The 15,740-nt window shown below is 49.6% G+C and overlaps 1 pseudogene; it reads left to right on the plus strand.

Annotated features, from left to right (window-relative positions):
• The first annotated feature begins 5,650 nt into the window (after positions 1 to 5,650).
• LOC133759078 (histone H3-like) lies at positions 5,651 to 15,376 on the plus strand (annotated as a pseudogene).
• Positions 15,377 to 15,740: the final 364 nt, after the last annotated feature.

Below are 15,740 nucleotides of genomic sequence, written 5' to 3' on the forward strand. Positions count from 1 at the left end.
ACAAAGTTATTAGTATACTTTCTAAAATTTTTATTTTTTATTATAAAAGGAAACAATTTTCATGTATTTCATATGTGCAGCTTTAAAAGCATAATAATACTTCCCACTGTACCATCCATCCCTCACTCCCACTCTCTCTTATTATTTTTCTCTTAATTTTTACATGCTTTCAATTTTCTTTATAATAACAAGCTGAACCCTCCACTAAATAAAGAATTCAACAAGTAATAAATAGAAAAAACACTGTTCCCCAAGAGTATAGACAAAGATTGTAAACAATCAAATCTCAAAAAGTCAATTTTGCATACACATATATTTTTATATATTTTGTATATTATTTATATTAGTATATTAGTTATATATTGTATATATATTTTGTATATTTGTTACCACAAACCAGGGGAAAATATGGTATTTGCCTTTTTGGGACTAGCTTATTTCACTAAGATTATATCATTATAGGTCTCCATTTGCATCCATTTTGTTGCAAAAGACAGGATTTCATTCGGTTTTTATGGTTGAGTACTATTCCATCGTGTATATATATCATAATTTCTTTTCCTTTTTTCTTTTTAAAAATTTATTTATGTGAAAGATTTATAGACAGAGAGGAAAGGAGGGAGGGAGAGAGGAAGAGAGAGAGGGAAGAGACAGAGAGAGAGAGAGAGAGAGAGAGAGAGAGAGAGAGAGAGAGATCTTCTATCCACTGGCTCACTCCCCAAAAGGCCACAATGGTAGGGGATGGGCCAGGCCAAAGCCAGGAGCCCAGAGTGTCTTCTGAGTCTCCTGTGTTGTGCAGGAGCCCAAGCACTTGGGCCATTTTCTGCTGCTTTCCCAGGAGCATTAGCAGGGAGCTGTATTGGAAGTGGAGCAGCTGGACTAGAACCGGCTCCAACATGGGATGCCAGCATTGCAGGCCACAGCTTTACCCACTATGCCACAACACTGACCCCACTTCCTCTCTTTTCTTCTGTTATTTTTCCATGGTCAAAATCACTACATCTTTTCTCTATTCATCCATCTTGAGTACTCAAGGGCGTTCTCTTAATATTAACATATTTCTTAAACTAAAAGCTTCAAAGTTTTATTTTTAATTTTGGTCCTTATTCCATCTTGAGTGAGTTTTTTTTTGGTGAAAATATAGGGACCTAATTTCATTTCTTTTCTTTCTGTTGTATTCTGTAATAGATCTTCTGTTTTGAGGTTGTCTATTCTAAGCCACATTGGCCAGTTTATACCATTATACTGTCATTTAAAAATATTTATTTATTTATTTGAAAGGCAGAGCTACAGAGAAGCAGAGGCAGAACAAGAGAGAGAGAGAGAGAGAGAGAGAGAGAGAGAGAGAGAGAGAGAGAGAGAGACGGGGAGGTGGAAGAAGTCTTCCATCCACTGGTTCACTCCCCTAATGGTCACAATGGCTGGAGCTGAGCTGATCCAAAACCAGGAGCCAGGAGCTTCTTCTAGGTCTCCCACACGGTGCAGGGGCCCAAGGACTTGGGCCATCTTCTACTGCTTCCCCAGGCCATAGCAGAGAGCTGGATCAGAAGTGGAGCAGCTGGGTCTTGAACCGGTGCCCAAATGGGATTCTGGTATTGCAGTTGGTGGCTTTGGCGCCAGTCCTGTGTATCAATTCTAAGTGCACATAATGCCACTTGGATAATTATTGATAGTAGATTGGTGGCTTGATTAAGGAGTTGTTATAATTATTTGCACATAGGTCTTATACAATTTTGTATTGCATTTATGTCTATTTATACAGATGGCTCCCAACTTCAACTTGGGATTTTTGACTTTACCACGGAGCAAAAGCAACAGGAATTCAGTAGAAATTGTTCATTAAATTTTGAAGTTTGATCTCTCTTTGGGTTAATCACATGCCCTATGATGATCTTCCCTAATGATGTTGGGCAGGAGTGGTGAGCCTGGCACACAGTCTGCCATACTATCAGGGGTAGAACAACTGATACTCTCCAATGTGCAGTTTTGCTAAGCTGTGGCCTTTGGAAGGTTAGGTGTATTAAATGCATTTGACTTCTAGTGAGTGTCTCAGGACACAAACCCATTTTAAGAGAAGGAGCACTGTAATTTTGTTGCTATTACAGGTGATATCTTTTAAAACATTATTTGAGAGAGAGAAAGAGAGGGAGGGAGGGAGGAAGGGAGAGAAAGAGGGAAAGAGTGAGCTAGAGTGCACAGGTTTAATCTCGGAATGCCTGCAACAGCCAGAATTAGGCCAGGCCAAAGCTTGGAAGCACTAAATGAATCTAGGTCTCCCCTATGGGTGGTAGGGACCCACCGACTTGGGCTATCACTGCTGTTTCCCAGGGCGCACGTTAGCAGGAAACTGGAATGGAGAGTGCAGCCAGGACTCCAACCTAAACACTTGACAGGGGTGCCGGAATTCCAAGCAGCGTCTAACTGCTGTACCAAATGCTGCCCCTAGGTGACATCTTTTAAATATTGTTGTCTGTGAAAGTATTTTGTTGCTGGTATACAGAAACATAATGACTTTTGGGTCATGATCTTCCATCCAATTGCCTTGCCATACTCTCCAAATAATTCTAACAATTTGCCCATGGATTTTTTTTTGTTTCATTTTATGCAATCGTATTAAGTGCACAAAATTACAGTTTTATTTCTTCCTTTCCAACCACTTCTGCCTGAAAGTCTTTTTCACCTACTTGGGCTAAGATTTCTCCTTTATGTTCTCTAAGTCCCTGTGTGACCCTTAAGCATAGTTCTGACGGTACTGGATTATTATTGCCTGATCACTTGTCTATCTACTAACCTGAGGATTCTTTGAGGATGTAGAATAATTGGTCTTCAGATCCAAATAAGTCTTGGACCTATAGTGAGTGTTTGGGAGTGATACTAATCATTTATTGCTCACTGTGCCATGTATTTTACATAAATAACTTCATTTAGTCCTCCTACCAATACCATTAGATGATGTGATTATCTCTCTCTCTCTCTCTCTTTTTTTTTTTTTGACAGGCAGAGTGGACAGTGAGAGAGAGAGAGAGAGAAAGAGAGAGAGAAAGGTCTTCCTTTTTGCCGTTGGTTCACCCTCCAATGGCCGCTGCGGCCGGCGCATCGCGCTGATCCGAAGCCAGGAGCCAGGTGCTTCTCCTGGTCTCCCATGCGGGTGCAGGGCCCAAGCACTTGGGCCATCCTCCACTGCACTCCCAGGCCACAGCAGAGAGCTGGCCTGGAAGAGGGGCAACCGGGATAGAATCCGGCGCCCCAACTGGGACTAGAACCCGGTGTGCCGGCACCGCAAGGCGGAGGATTAGCCTATTAAGCCACGGCGCCGGCCGATTATCTCTTTTTTTAAATGACCAAGCTGAGACTTAGAGAAGTTAAGGGACTTAACAAAGGCCACATGGTTAGAAGGAGGCTGACCTTGAGTTTGAACTTGGATGTAACTCCTGACACTTTTCTCTTAATCCCCATTCTTTATGGCTTTCCCAGGGAATTACTGAGTGAATGGGAAGGAGGAAGGATGGGGTGCCTCCTTCAGTCTCTAGGGGGTTTAGGAAGATTCCTTGGGATCCCCCTTTCCCTGAAGAGATTTGAGCACAAGGCTACTGGTTCTGGTTACCTCAGGAGAACCTAATGGTCTCCCTGCTGACATGGTGAGGCCCATTTTACATTCTGGGACCCCTTCAGCTGTTTTGGGGAACAGGACTATGCTGGAGGTTCATAGTCTAGCAGGACCGTCACAGGGGCTGCTCTCCTGGGGCAGCTCCTACCAATTCAGGCAATTGGAGAGGTAGGCTAAGACTTTCCCTTGGTCCAAGGAGTGACCAGGAAGCTCAAATTCCTCAGAGATCATGTGATCGCTGACTAATCCAGCTACAGGCTTGGTAGCCTAATGGCCCTGAGGCCTCAGCCTGGGAATTTATAGGGGCAGTCCCCAAGGCCAGCCCTTGGCACCTGAACTTAGCCAGATCCAAGATTTAGGGCTGATGTTAGTGAGCCTGGTCTGGAGCCAAAGGTAGTTAGGAGCAGAAGGAAATGTGCCCCTATTTATAGCGACATCTGTCCCATACTGCTGCAGAATAATGGCTGTATCGTTACATCTCAGATCTAGACTACATACTTCCTGCAATTGCAAGCAAGCCTTATGGTTAGCTGTGAGCTTCCTGGAAGCCAAGGCACAAAGGAAACCACAATAGATATCAGAATTTCATTCCATGAAATCCATTGAGAGCCATAAGATGTAAACAAGAATGCCTTGAATAAGCAGTGCCTTAGTCAAATAAACTTGGCAAGCACTGCCTGTGCTGCCCCAGCCCCTACATCCTGTTTGAAGATTCCTCATGGCATTGTATAATGAAGGCTCTATGACATCTTGCAGCAAAAATCAAAAATTTTTTTCCATCCAGAGTTTCCCCAGTCTAATTGATTGTGGAGCCCCCTTTTCATGGAAAAATTTATCAACATTTGCAAGAAACCAGCATTTTCTTATTTATATAGTTTTACTTGTCAGACAAAAGTTTTTTTCCCTGATCCGAAATTCTAAGGAAGGGCCAAGTGTACTTCTGTTTTCCCACCAGTCTGGCCCTATCTGTCTGTCTGAACCTCTTTTATCCCTGTGATTCCTTGCCCACCTTGATGTCTTCAGGAATTTCTGTAAGTTTGGGGGGCTAGCATGAATCCCCCTGGTGGAAACCCTCCTGGGATGAGCTAACAAGTTTAGTGTAGTGAAGTCAAAACACAACTTTGGAAGTGCAATGACTGTGAAACCCATTAGGAGTTGACCCATGCTATCCCGTGAGAAGACGCCAGTGCTCAGGATGACAGCATCCAATATTGGAGTGCCAGTCTGAGCCCTGGCACCTCTGCTTCTGACCCAGCTCCCAGCTCCCTGCTAATGCATCCTGGGAAGCAGCAGACAATGACCTAAGTGCTTGGACCCCTGCCACCACCGTGGGAAACTGGATGGAGTTCTTGGCTCCGGCATTGGCCTGGTCCAGCCCTGGCTGTTTGCAGGCATTTGGGGAGTGAACTTGTGTATGGGAGATTCTCTCCCTCTCCCTCTCCCTCTCCCTCTCCCTCTCCCTCTCCTCTCCGTCTCTGACTCTCTTCCTCTCTTCTTCAAGTAGATTAATATAAGAAGCTGGCCGAGGAGAGAGGGTATTATAAAGGGTGCGCATCTCGAGAGCCTTACTCAAGGTGGTTCGCATTGAGAGGTGGCTGTGCTGTCAGCCAGTCAGCTCTGGCCACCTCCTCCCATGCTCCCCTGATCACTGCTTCACGAGAGATGGGCTTGAGGAGCAGAGGGAAGGATTATGCCGAGAGAAGCAATGACTGGAGACCTGCAGATCATCATGGACGTGGTTTTACTCTGCTCTTTGAGGATTACAAAACTGGGGGCCTTGGAAGGGGCTGGAAGAACAGCACACAAGTCCTTCTCTGACCCCCTCATCACTTGTCTGAAGTGTGATGGTCTCTGCACCGGCTCAGAGCTCTTCAAGGGCAGGGCCAGCTTCTTAGATCTTCCTGAGGTCTCCAGCACCCAGAACAGAGGGGGAAGGACCATCAGAAAGTGGTTGACCACTAATATGTGTGGGGTGGCTCAGATTTTTCTAGAAGGTCCCAAAGATATAAATTCATTTGAGGATTCATAGCAACACTTTGAGTCATGATCTCCCCGTCTTATAAGCCGAAGAAACTGAGGCTCAGAGAAGTGATGTCTCCAAGTTCACACCTACTGCTCTGGTCACAGGTGATCAGGTAAGTAGCTGGGGATCCATGTGCTGCACCTTATCTGCAGCCCCTGGAAGAATCCACGCCAAGGCTGGTGTCCTTCCCCTGCAGGATGCGGGACTCCTAGTCTGAGCAGGAGGGCAGGGAGCTGTGTCTGGTCTTGGCATCCTGGAATTCTCTCCACAGCCGAGTCTGTCCCTTCTGGCCAGCAGAGGGAAGCACCAAGTCACAGAAACTTCTATAATTGCTCCTTCCCTGACATGATCAGAACCTCAGCAGTTCTAGGTAAATGAAGATGACTGCCATTTCCTCAACACCTACTGTGTGCCCGAGTTCCTAGCATATGCATTATTTCTAAGCCTCCCAACGACTCTGGTTGGCCGGGATGACTGCCATTTTCTAGATGGGAATGCTGGCTCAGAGATTAAGTCATGTGCACGAGGCCTCAGAGGGTACATGGCTTGCCTGGGATTTGAACCAGGTTTGCTGGTTCCAAAGGCTTGGTTTGGTGCCTCTCTCTTAACGGGCCTGGGAGAAATGTCTGTTGAATGAACTTGTGGATTGGAGTAAAGGAAGGGTCCTCCTCCCTCCCAACCACCCTACTCCTCCCAACCGCTCGCTTTCTTCACGTTCACACTGCTCCAGGCTGAGTGCTGGTCCCCACCTTAGAGTGGAATCATCCTGCTGCCCGCTTCCCACCTCCCTGTTCTGCTTGGCCTACCTACCGTCTCCGTGATGCATCCCCCCACCCCAAAGCTGCCTTGGATATTTCTTTGCCACCTGAGGCTGGGGGGAGCCAGGTGCTTGGGGTTAGAGTCTGGGACCCCAGCCAGGGCTGGGCCCTGACCTCTGGCCTCTGCTCTTGTGGGTCATCCTGGCCTTGCTGCTGCTCACCCTGCCCCCCAGGTACTCGTTACTGGCCACTGCCCTGGAAGAAGCCTCTGTCCTCTCTCTCCAGCCCTCTTCAGGGTTCCCACCCTCCCATCCCTTCTCCCCTCCCTACCCCACCTCCCCATTAATCTCTGCATAACAGCCAGAGTGGACCTCACTGGCAATGCCCCAGTTCCTTGGAAACTTTCCAGTGTCCCCCATGGCATCCAAGGTAAAAACTAATTTCCCAGCCTGGCCTGAAAGGCAGGTACTATTCATATAGGCTGACAGGTAGGATTAAATCAATAAATTTAATTAATTTAATAATTTTAATTAATTCATGGTCTGGAAAACCATGCCCCACCCTGCCCTGATGCCACCTGTATATGCCCATCTGTTAATCAGACTGTGTAACCACTCCCCTTTTGGACGTGTAGAAAAGGCATGGAGTGCCCAGGGCTCGCTCCTGCTTTTTCTGCTCATGGGCTGAGCTACCTATGGCTACTCCTAACCACCCGTTTTTCTCTGTGTGGCTCCAGCCTGTGGATTTCTTCTTCTTCTTTTTTTTTTTTCTCTCTACCCCAGCACGACACGCGGCTCCCTCCAGAAGCGCTCGGATGTTGACCGGCGTCCGCCTGCGAGCCTCGGCCTGCAGGGCACAGGGAGTAAGGTGGCCTCCGCGGAGAGTAGGTGGCCCACTGGCGACTCGGTCCCACAGTGCCCGCCTCAACCGGGATCGCTTTGCGAGAGAAAGGATGTCCCCTCCCGACCTGCTAACCTGCCGCAGGCTCCCAGGATGGCCACGTACTTCCAGCCTGTGGATTTCTCTCACATGGCTCCTGGCCTGCTCTCTGCCTGGTGTGGACTCCCCAATTCACCTTTCTGAACCCCTTTCTCCCTTAAATAAAACCCTCAGCTTTCTGTGTATTTCTCTCACTTCCCCAAATAATTTTTTAAAAAAGATTTATTTTTTTAAAAAGAATTATTTATTTGAAAGTCAGAGTTACACAGAGAGAGGAGAGGGAGGGAGAGGGGGAGGGAGAGGGAGAGAGAGAGAGAGAGAGAGAGAGAGAGAGAGGTCTTCCATCTGCTGGTTCACTCTCCAATTGGCCCTAACTGCTGGAGCTGTGCCGATCTAAAACCAGGAGCCAGGAGCTTCTTCCGGGTCTCTCACACAGGTGCAGGGGCCTAAGGACCTGGGCCATCTTCTGCTGCTTTCCCAGGCCATAGCAGAGAGCTGGATTGGGAGTGCAGCAGCCAGGTCTCGAACCGGTGTCCATATGGGATGCCAGCGCTTCAGGCCAGGTTGCGTCATAGTGCTGGCCCCAAAAAGATTTATTTATTTACTTGAAAGAGTTACACAGAGAGAGGAAGAGAGGTAGACAGAAAGGTCTTCCATCTGCTGGTTCATTCCCCAATTGGCCACAATGGCCAGAGCTGTGCTGATCCGAAGCCAGGAGCCAGGTGCTTCTTCCTGGTCTCCCACGTGGGTGCAGGGGCCCAAGGACTTGGGCCATCTTCCACTGTTTTCCCAGGCCATAGCAGAGAGCTGGATTGGAAGTGGAGCAGCTGGGACTTGAACCAGGGCCCATATGGAATGCTGGCACTGCAGGTGGCGGCTTTATCCACTACGCCACAGCGCCGGCCCCCCAAATTATTTAAACCTTACCATGTCACCTCTTTTATTTGAGCCAATATTTAGAATTCTTAATTAAATATATGGCAAGGGCCTTCGAAATACTAACATTAGAATGATTTATAACTTTAAAATAAAGGTAAGTGATTTCGCCATCTGGGCGTGGCTTGTTCTCCAGTCCCTTCCCTATTCCATCCTATGTCCAGTGGCCCCCTTCTATCCACCAATTAGCTGCCGTCCCAGCCTCCGTGGCTTGCCCGTCCACACAACGTCCTCTGCTAGGAACACTTAATTCTCGTTCTGGTCTCAGCTCTAGCAGCTGCTCTTCTGTGTCTCCTCCCTAGCCACCCCGGTTGGGACAAACTACCCCCTTCACTGTCCTCCCTGCGGTGCCCTGCTGAAGACACTTGGCTGCCCTGATCCCCCCACCTCCCCACAGCCTGGGGAGAGCCTGCCTTTGAATGCTGCCTCTTGGCATAAGCTTTGAGACACATTCCTCCTCTCTTCCCCCTAACCACTTCCCTCTGCCAAGTCCATCCAGAAGCCTCTATAAAGTCCCATGCAGCTCCCGGCCACCTGCCGTGTGCAACCCCCCCCCGTTGCTGTGGTTTATCAAGAAAGGGGGAGGAGGGGGAGAGGCTGGAGACAGGCGAGTAATAGGTTTAGGTCCCAGAGCTCCATCTGCTCGGTGCCCCGGCCAGCCCTGATGAAAGGGGATGGATGATTCTTGTTGGGAGCCTGGGGCTCTCCCAGAGGCAGACTCTTCACTGGAACGGCCACACCCCAGGACTTTTTCTTCTTCTTTTACCAAAGCTTGATTCATGTTTTCTGTCCTTGTCTTGTCCACTCCCACTCACACATGTTTGCAATCTGTATGGTTTGCTTGTTTTATTTTTAGGCAATAGCCATGTTTCCAATCTGTCTATGCTGATTTGGACTGTAAGTTTTAATCCTTGGAGGAACCATCAGCCGCCTCTGGCTGTCTGTTAGAGCTCTGGTCGTCCCGAAGTCAATGCCACAAGCTCATCCCCAAGTCTGCAAATCGCTAGGCCTCGTGTTCTCTCTCTGTCTCTCTCTTTTGAAGACTTTATTTATTTATATGAGAGGGAGAGTTACAGACAGTGAGAGGGAAAGACAGAGAAAGTTCTATCCCTCTGCTGGTTCACTCTCCAAATGGCCGCAACGGCTGGAGCTGTGCTGATCTAAAGCCAGGAACCAGGAACCAGGAGCTTCTTCCCGGTCTCCCACGTGGGTGCAGGGGCCCAAAGATTTGGGCCATCTTCTACTGCTTTCCCAGGCCATAGCAGGGAGCTGGATCGGAAGAGGAGCAGCCAGGACTAGAACTGGCACCCATATGGGATGCCCCTCCTTCGTGTTCTCTTGATCCTCCACATTTGTTAGCTGAAAGGCAAACCCCTGCTCCCTATGGGAAGTGAAACCCTGAAGGTTCCAGTTGCTCTGGGTTCCTCATTCACCAACGCAGATCTCCCTGTCGATGGGTGGGTGGGTGCCAGGCAGGCCAACAGCAGCCTGCCTGGGGTCTCCAATGTCCTCCAGCCTCTGGGGTCACTCTGCCCTTTGCTACTGCAAGAGAATCATCTGGGCCCTGTTTCTTTGCATGGTAGGAAAAGCAGCACCACCCCCACAGTCCGTATTTTCAGGCCTTCCGTTTCTCCTGGTGGCCTATCTCTTTGAGGCGGTTTTCAAGTGCCGTCCGTCCGCAAGTTCCTACTGAGGGCTGGAGTCTGACTCCCCCCTCCTCGCAGGAGGGCCCGTCTCGGTGATTTGCTTCTCAGGGACAGAATGAAGCAGAAATGATGCTGTCTAACTGCTGAGGGCAAGAGCACCTGTCAGTTCTCTGCTTTCACATGCTTGCTTTTGGAATGCAGCCGCCATGCTGTGAGCAAGCCCTGGCACACAGAGAGGCCGCGTGGAGGCGTTTCGGCCAGCGGTGGCAGCTGAGGTCCTGGGGGTGCTGTCCTTTGCTTTGCTGCTTGGTTGCGTACACACTGCTCCCCTCCCCACCATCCTCACAAAGCTTCACTAATGCAAGACAGTGTGCACTGCATGGTCACGGGGCCACACGGGGGTTTGCGGCAAAGACCAGGACAAACGAGAAGGCAGATTTGAGCTGAGACTCTCTCGGGTCAAACAGGCGCTCCATCCCCCTCACATTTCCTGCAGGTTCCATTCGCTGTTCAGCCACACCTTCTGTCATCGGCGTGGACCCCCCTTTCTCGGTCCCCAGCCTCTCTTCTCAGTTGCACTGATTCATGGTTCCATGTAAGGAGCCATCCAATAATTAGGTTCCTAGTCCAGAAACTCAGAGCTGCAAGAAATGAGAAGCTATTGGTCCGCATTTAAACTTTCCTTTCCCCAGCACCTTCCCTCTAGGTGGCAGGAACAAGTCCCAGGGCCTTCAGGGCCTTCTGCCTTCTCATCACGTGTCTCAGCCTGTTGGAGCTGCTGTAACAGAGTGCCACGGGTCACGTGCCTTCTAAACCACCGTAATGTCCTCCTCACGGTTCTGGAGGCAGGCAGCCCAAGAGCAAGGCACTGGCGGACTTGGGGTCAGGTGAGCACACATCTTTTAGCTGTGCACTCTGTGTGGGAGGGGGTGAGGGACTCCGGGACTTCTGCTACAACGACAATAGTCCCTGTCATGGGGATCCCCTCCCTCGGCGTCCGATCACCTCCCCGAGGCCCCACTTCCTAGTGCATCACCCTGATGCACGTGGGGGACTTGAACATCCAGCCCCTTGCACTCAGGCCTGTGCCAAGTTCTAGGAGCTGCCATAACCCTGGTGAGAGGGGGGCTCGCGGTGTCTGTTCTTGCGGGCAAGCCCTCCCTGGGCTGTGAGTGGTTCTGTCTCATCTTAGTTCACAGAGGCGACTGCTATGTCATCCCCCACTTCCAGCGCAAGCCCTCTCGAGGCCCGACTCCCTCCCTGCTAGCTCTGAACGCCACATGGGTGCACAGAGCGCTCCTTTGCTCCCTGCCACTCCACTGTCCCTGAGCCAATGTGGGCTTTGCTGCTAATTTAGGCTTGATCGGATATACATGTGTCCTTTTTCACCCTCCAAATCTCCCTCAGAGGTAACAGAAGGACCTTTCTCACAGACTCATCCTCTGTCTTCATCTCTTTTTCTCACCTCCAACTTTTCTCTCTCTTTCCTCTGCTGCCCCCCTCTGGTGCAGTTCTGGCCTCAGCTGGGGGACATGGGTTTCTCCTGTCCGTTCACTGGTGCTACAGAGTTTATTCTGTCAGTCCTGCAGGGCTTGGGTATTTGGAGCTCAAAAGCCTGAGTTTTTGCACTCAAGTCTTGCCTTTTGAACCCTCTAACCAAGAATTGAACTTGGACTGGAAAGCACTGCAGGCCTAGCTTCTGGTGTGGAAATTGGGCAGGAAGGGTGGGAGGAACACACGGAGATAGCAGGAGTCCTGGCTGCGCTCACAGCTCCTCTAACTTGTAGCCAGACTTGTTTCATTTTGGAATTTATCACTTATTGTCTCTCTCTAGGCCAAAGAACATGCTGTCCCTAAGAACAATTCCACTTCTTCCCAGGCCAATTGGTCCAGATTGCAGATGACTGTTACACATAGTAATGTCCCCTTTCTTGTTACATAATTTAACAACTTATTTATTTCATTTGAGACAGAAACGGACACACACACACACATACACACACACAGGGAAAGAGAGAAAGGGGGGCGATCTCTCCTATCTGGAGGTTTATTCCTCAAGCACCTACAACAGCTAGGGCTGGGCCAGGCTTATGTGAGTGGCAAGGGCCCAAAAACTTGAGCCATCACCTGTTGCCACCTGGGGTGCACATTAGCAGGAAGCTGCAATCCAGAGGGAGCCAGGGCTCAAGTCCAGTCACTCTGATATGGGATGTGAGTGCCCCAGGGGGCGTCTTACCCTGGCACCAAACTCCTGCCTCTTTATTCTATAATTATAAAATGCGTAGCCAGAGCTTTGATGGAGGCCAGCACTGGGGACCTTGAGGCAGGCAAAGGAGAGACTGGCTCTAAGGATGGTCCACAGAGAGCTCCCTGGAGGAGGTGATGTTTTGGCTGGAGAGAGCACTCTAGGTGGAATTTTCCTGGGTGGTGAGTAGCCGGTGGGGAGAAACTGCAGGGTGAACGGGGTGGGGGAGCTTAGGTGGCCTGCAGGAGTCAGCTTGTGGCAGGCCTGGGAAGCAGAGGGCTTGGCTTCTATCCTAGGTGTAAGGGGTGGGAGCCATGGGAAGGCTCTAGGCAGGGCAGTGCTGTGCTTCAATTAGATCCCTGTTGGCTCCCTCCCTGGTGTTTGCTCATTCCATTCTCCCCACCTGAGTGCCCAGTGCCACCCTCTTCCTTGTACAGGAAGAATTTCTGGCCTCTCTCAGCTCTGCACCTGTTCTCCCTCTGCTCTGCTGATTGCACCTTCTTCATGGGCACCCCAAACCTGCAGGCTTCTGAATGCCCTCTTCCCTCTCCCACCTCCCAGACTTGGCCCTGCTGTTCCCTTCACGGGGAACACCCTTCGCACGCCCCTTTCCATCTGGCTGCCTTGTATCCATCCTCACATCCCGACCCAAGAGCTGCCCTGCTCAAAGCATATCTGGGCTCCTGGGCTGCACCAAGGTTCTCTCTGGGCTCCTGTGGATGTTTCTGATCTGTGTTTCTCTAGAGTCCTGAAGGGGACTCCAGCCTGAGCTTTGGATTGTAGGCTTGGTCCCTGGTCCAGACCTGCTTGAACAGGTGGCTGAATCACTCCCTGGGGAGGCTGTCTTTGGCCAAGGAAGCAGGGGAGTGGGGTGGGCAGTGCTTCTGGGCTCCAGGAGTTGGTTTTTACCCAGGGCTCAGGGCATACAGAATAATAGGATTAGAGCATAGATAATTAGGCAGCTACAAGTGAGGGTGCGGCCCCGGGAGGGGACTCAAACCTCATTCTGGTTTGCGGGTTGTGTTCTTGTCCCAGGATTGGGACATCTGGGTCCTATGCCAGCTGCCGACTGATGCTCTGTGTGACCCTGGCAAGCCCCTTTCCTCCTTTTAAGTCTCAGCTTTGCTATCTATGATAGACATCGAGAACAAACTGCCCCTAAAAAGTCCGAAGAGCTTGCAAGAGAAACATATATTGAAACTTGTCTGAGCAGTGGCTGGACAGAGCTGTTGACTTCCTCCTTAAGGTCAATTTGCCTCAGGTCATTTGCACATAGGGTCTGTTTTGTCTTAGCCATCTGCAGAGACCTTAAAGAATCCTTTTCCATTTTTTGGTCATGTAACATTTGGCTTATTTCACTTAACATGATGACTCTAATCTCATCCATATTGCTGCAAATGTCAAGATTTCATCCTTTTTATGGCTTTGTAATATTCCATTGTATATATGTATAATGTTTCCTTTTTAAAAAAATTTATCTATTTATTTGGAAGGCAGAGTTACAGAGAAGAAGGGAGAGAGAGAGAGAGAAAGAGAGAGAGAGAGAGAGAGAGAGAGAGAGAGAGAGAATCTATCCGTTGATCACTCTCCAAATGGTTGCAATGGCTGGGGCTGGGTCAAGCTGAAGCCAGGAGCCTGAAACTGCATCTAAGTGGAGTGTCCCACATGGGTGCAAGGGCCCAGGTACTTGGAGCATCTTCCACTACTTTCTCAGGTGCATTAACAAGGAGATGGATCAGAGGTGGAGCAACTGGGACTGGAACAGGCACTCATATGAGATGCCAGCATCACAGGTGGCAGCTTAACCCGCTGTACCACAATGCTGGTCCCCACATTTTCTTTGTTAATTCCCAAGTGAAGAGTTATTCCCAGTTCTTGGCTATTGTGAACAGTGCTGCAATAATCATGCAGGTGCAGATGGCTCTCTTCCAGGCGGAAGTCATTTCCCCTGGATATGTACCCAGCAGTGGGGAGTGGGACTGCTGGATCACAGGTAGTTCCATCTTTAGCTTTTTTGAGGAACACGCTGTTTCCCATAATGGCTGTGCTGATTTACATACCCACCAACAGTGTGCAAAGCTTCCCTTTTCTCCACATCCTTGCCAGCTTTTGTTAGCTTTTTTTTTTTTTTTAAGATTTATTTATTTTATTTGAAAGGTAGAGTTACAGAGAGAGAGAGAGAGAGAGAGAGAGAGAGAGAGAAATCTTCCATCCACTGGTTCACTCCCCAAATGGCCGCAATGGCTGGAGCTGGGCTGGTCTAAATCCAGGAGCCTGGATCTTCCTTCAGGTCTCTGTGTTGGGGCAGAGCCTGAAGCACTTGGGCCATCTACTGCTGCTTTCCCAGGTGCATTAGCAGGGAGCTGGATTGTAAGTGGAGCAGCAGGCAATCAAATTGGCACCCTTATGGGGTGCTGGTGCTGGAGGCGGCAGATTAACTTGCTATGCCACAGCGCTGGGCCCTGTTCAGTCTTTTTGACAACAGCCAAACCTGGAGGGAGATGTGGGGTTGTGGTTTTGATTTGCATTTCCCTGATGATAGTGACGTAGAACATTTTTTCATTTTTTCTAAGGGATGCATCGGGCACCCCAACTCTCATTCACAAAAACACCTGTTATAGGCTTCTCAGTCCTACTCTTATGTGGAGTAGAGCACACAGTTTTGGTTTTATTTCTTGTGCTTTGAAGTCTGATCTAGAATATCCTTGCCCATTCCAATGTCTTGAAATGTTTTCCCTGTGTTTTCTTTTAATAGTTTCAGTTTCGGAGATCCTGCCAGCGCGCCGGGGAGCGAGGTCGCAGGTCGGGGAGCACGGCCCGCACGAAGCAGACGGCGCGCAAGTCCACGGGCGGCAAGGTGCCGCGCAAGCAGCGGGCCACCAAGGTGGCCCGCAAGAGCGCGCTGGCCACGGGCGGTGTCAAGAAGCCGCACCGCTACCAGCCGGGCACTGTGGTGCTGCGTGAGATCCCCTGCTACCAGAAATCGACCGGGCTGCTGATCCGCAAGCTGCCCTTCCAGCGGCTGGTGCGCGAGATTGCGCAGGACTTCAAGACGGACCTGCGCTTCCAGAGCTCGGCCGTCATGGCGCTGCAGGAGGCGAGCGAGGCCTACCTGGTGGGCCTGTTCGAGGACCCGAACCTGTGTGCCATCCACGCCAAGTGCGTCACCATCATGCCCAAGGACATCCAGTGGCCCGCCCCATCCGCGGCAAGCGGGCTTAGGCAGCGCGCCTTCGTCTCCGGTTTCCATCCTCGGCCATAAAAAAAATAGTTTTAGTTTCTGGTCTCACATTTAGGTATCTAATCCATTTTGAGTTGAGTTTTGTATATAGTGAGAGACAAGGGTCTAGTTTCATACTTTTGTGTGTGGATATATAATTTTTCCAATGCTATTTATTAAAAAACCTATCTTTTTCCAATGCGTGTTCTTAGCATCTTTTTTTTTTTTTTAAAAAGATTTATTTATTTATTTGAAAGTCAAAGTTACACAGAGAGAGAAGGAGAAACAGAGAGAGAGAGGTTTTCCATCGATGGTTCACTCCCCACACAGCTGGAGCTGGACTGATCCGAAGCCGGGAGCCAGGAG

The sequence above is a fragment of the Lepus europaeus genome, chromosome 5, assembly GCF_033115175.1.
Source record: "Lepus europaeus isolate LE1 chromosome 5, mLepTim1.pri, whole genome shotgun sequence".
Classification (NCBI taxonomy): Eukaryota; Metazoa; Chordata; class Mammalia; order Lagomorpha; family Leporidae; genus Lepus; species Lepus europaeus.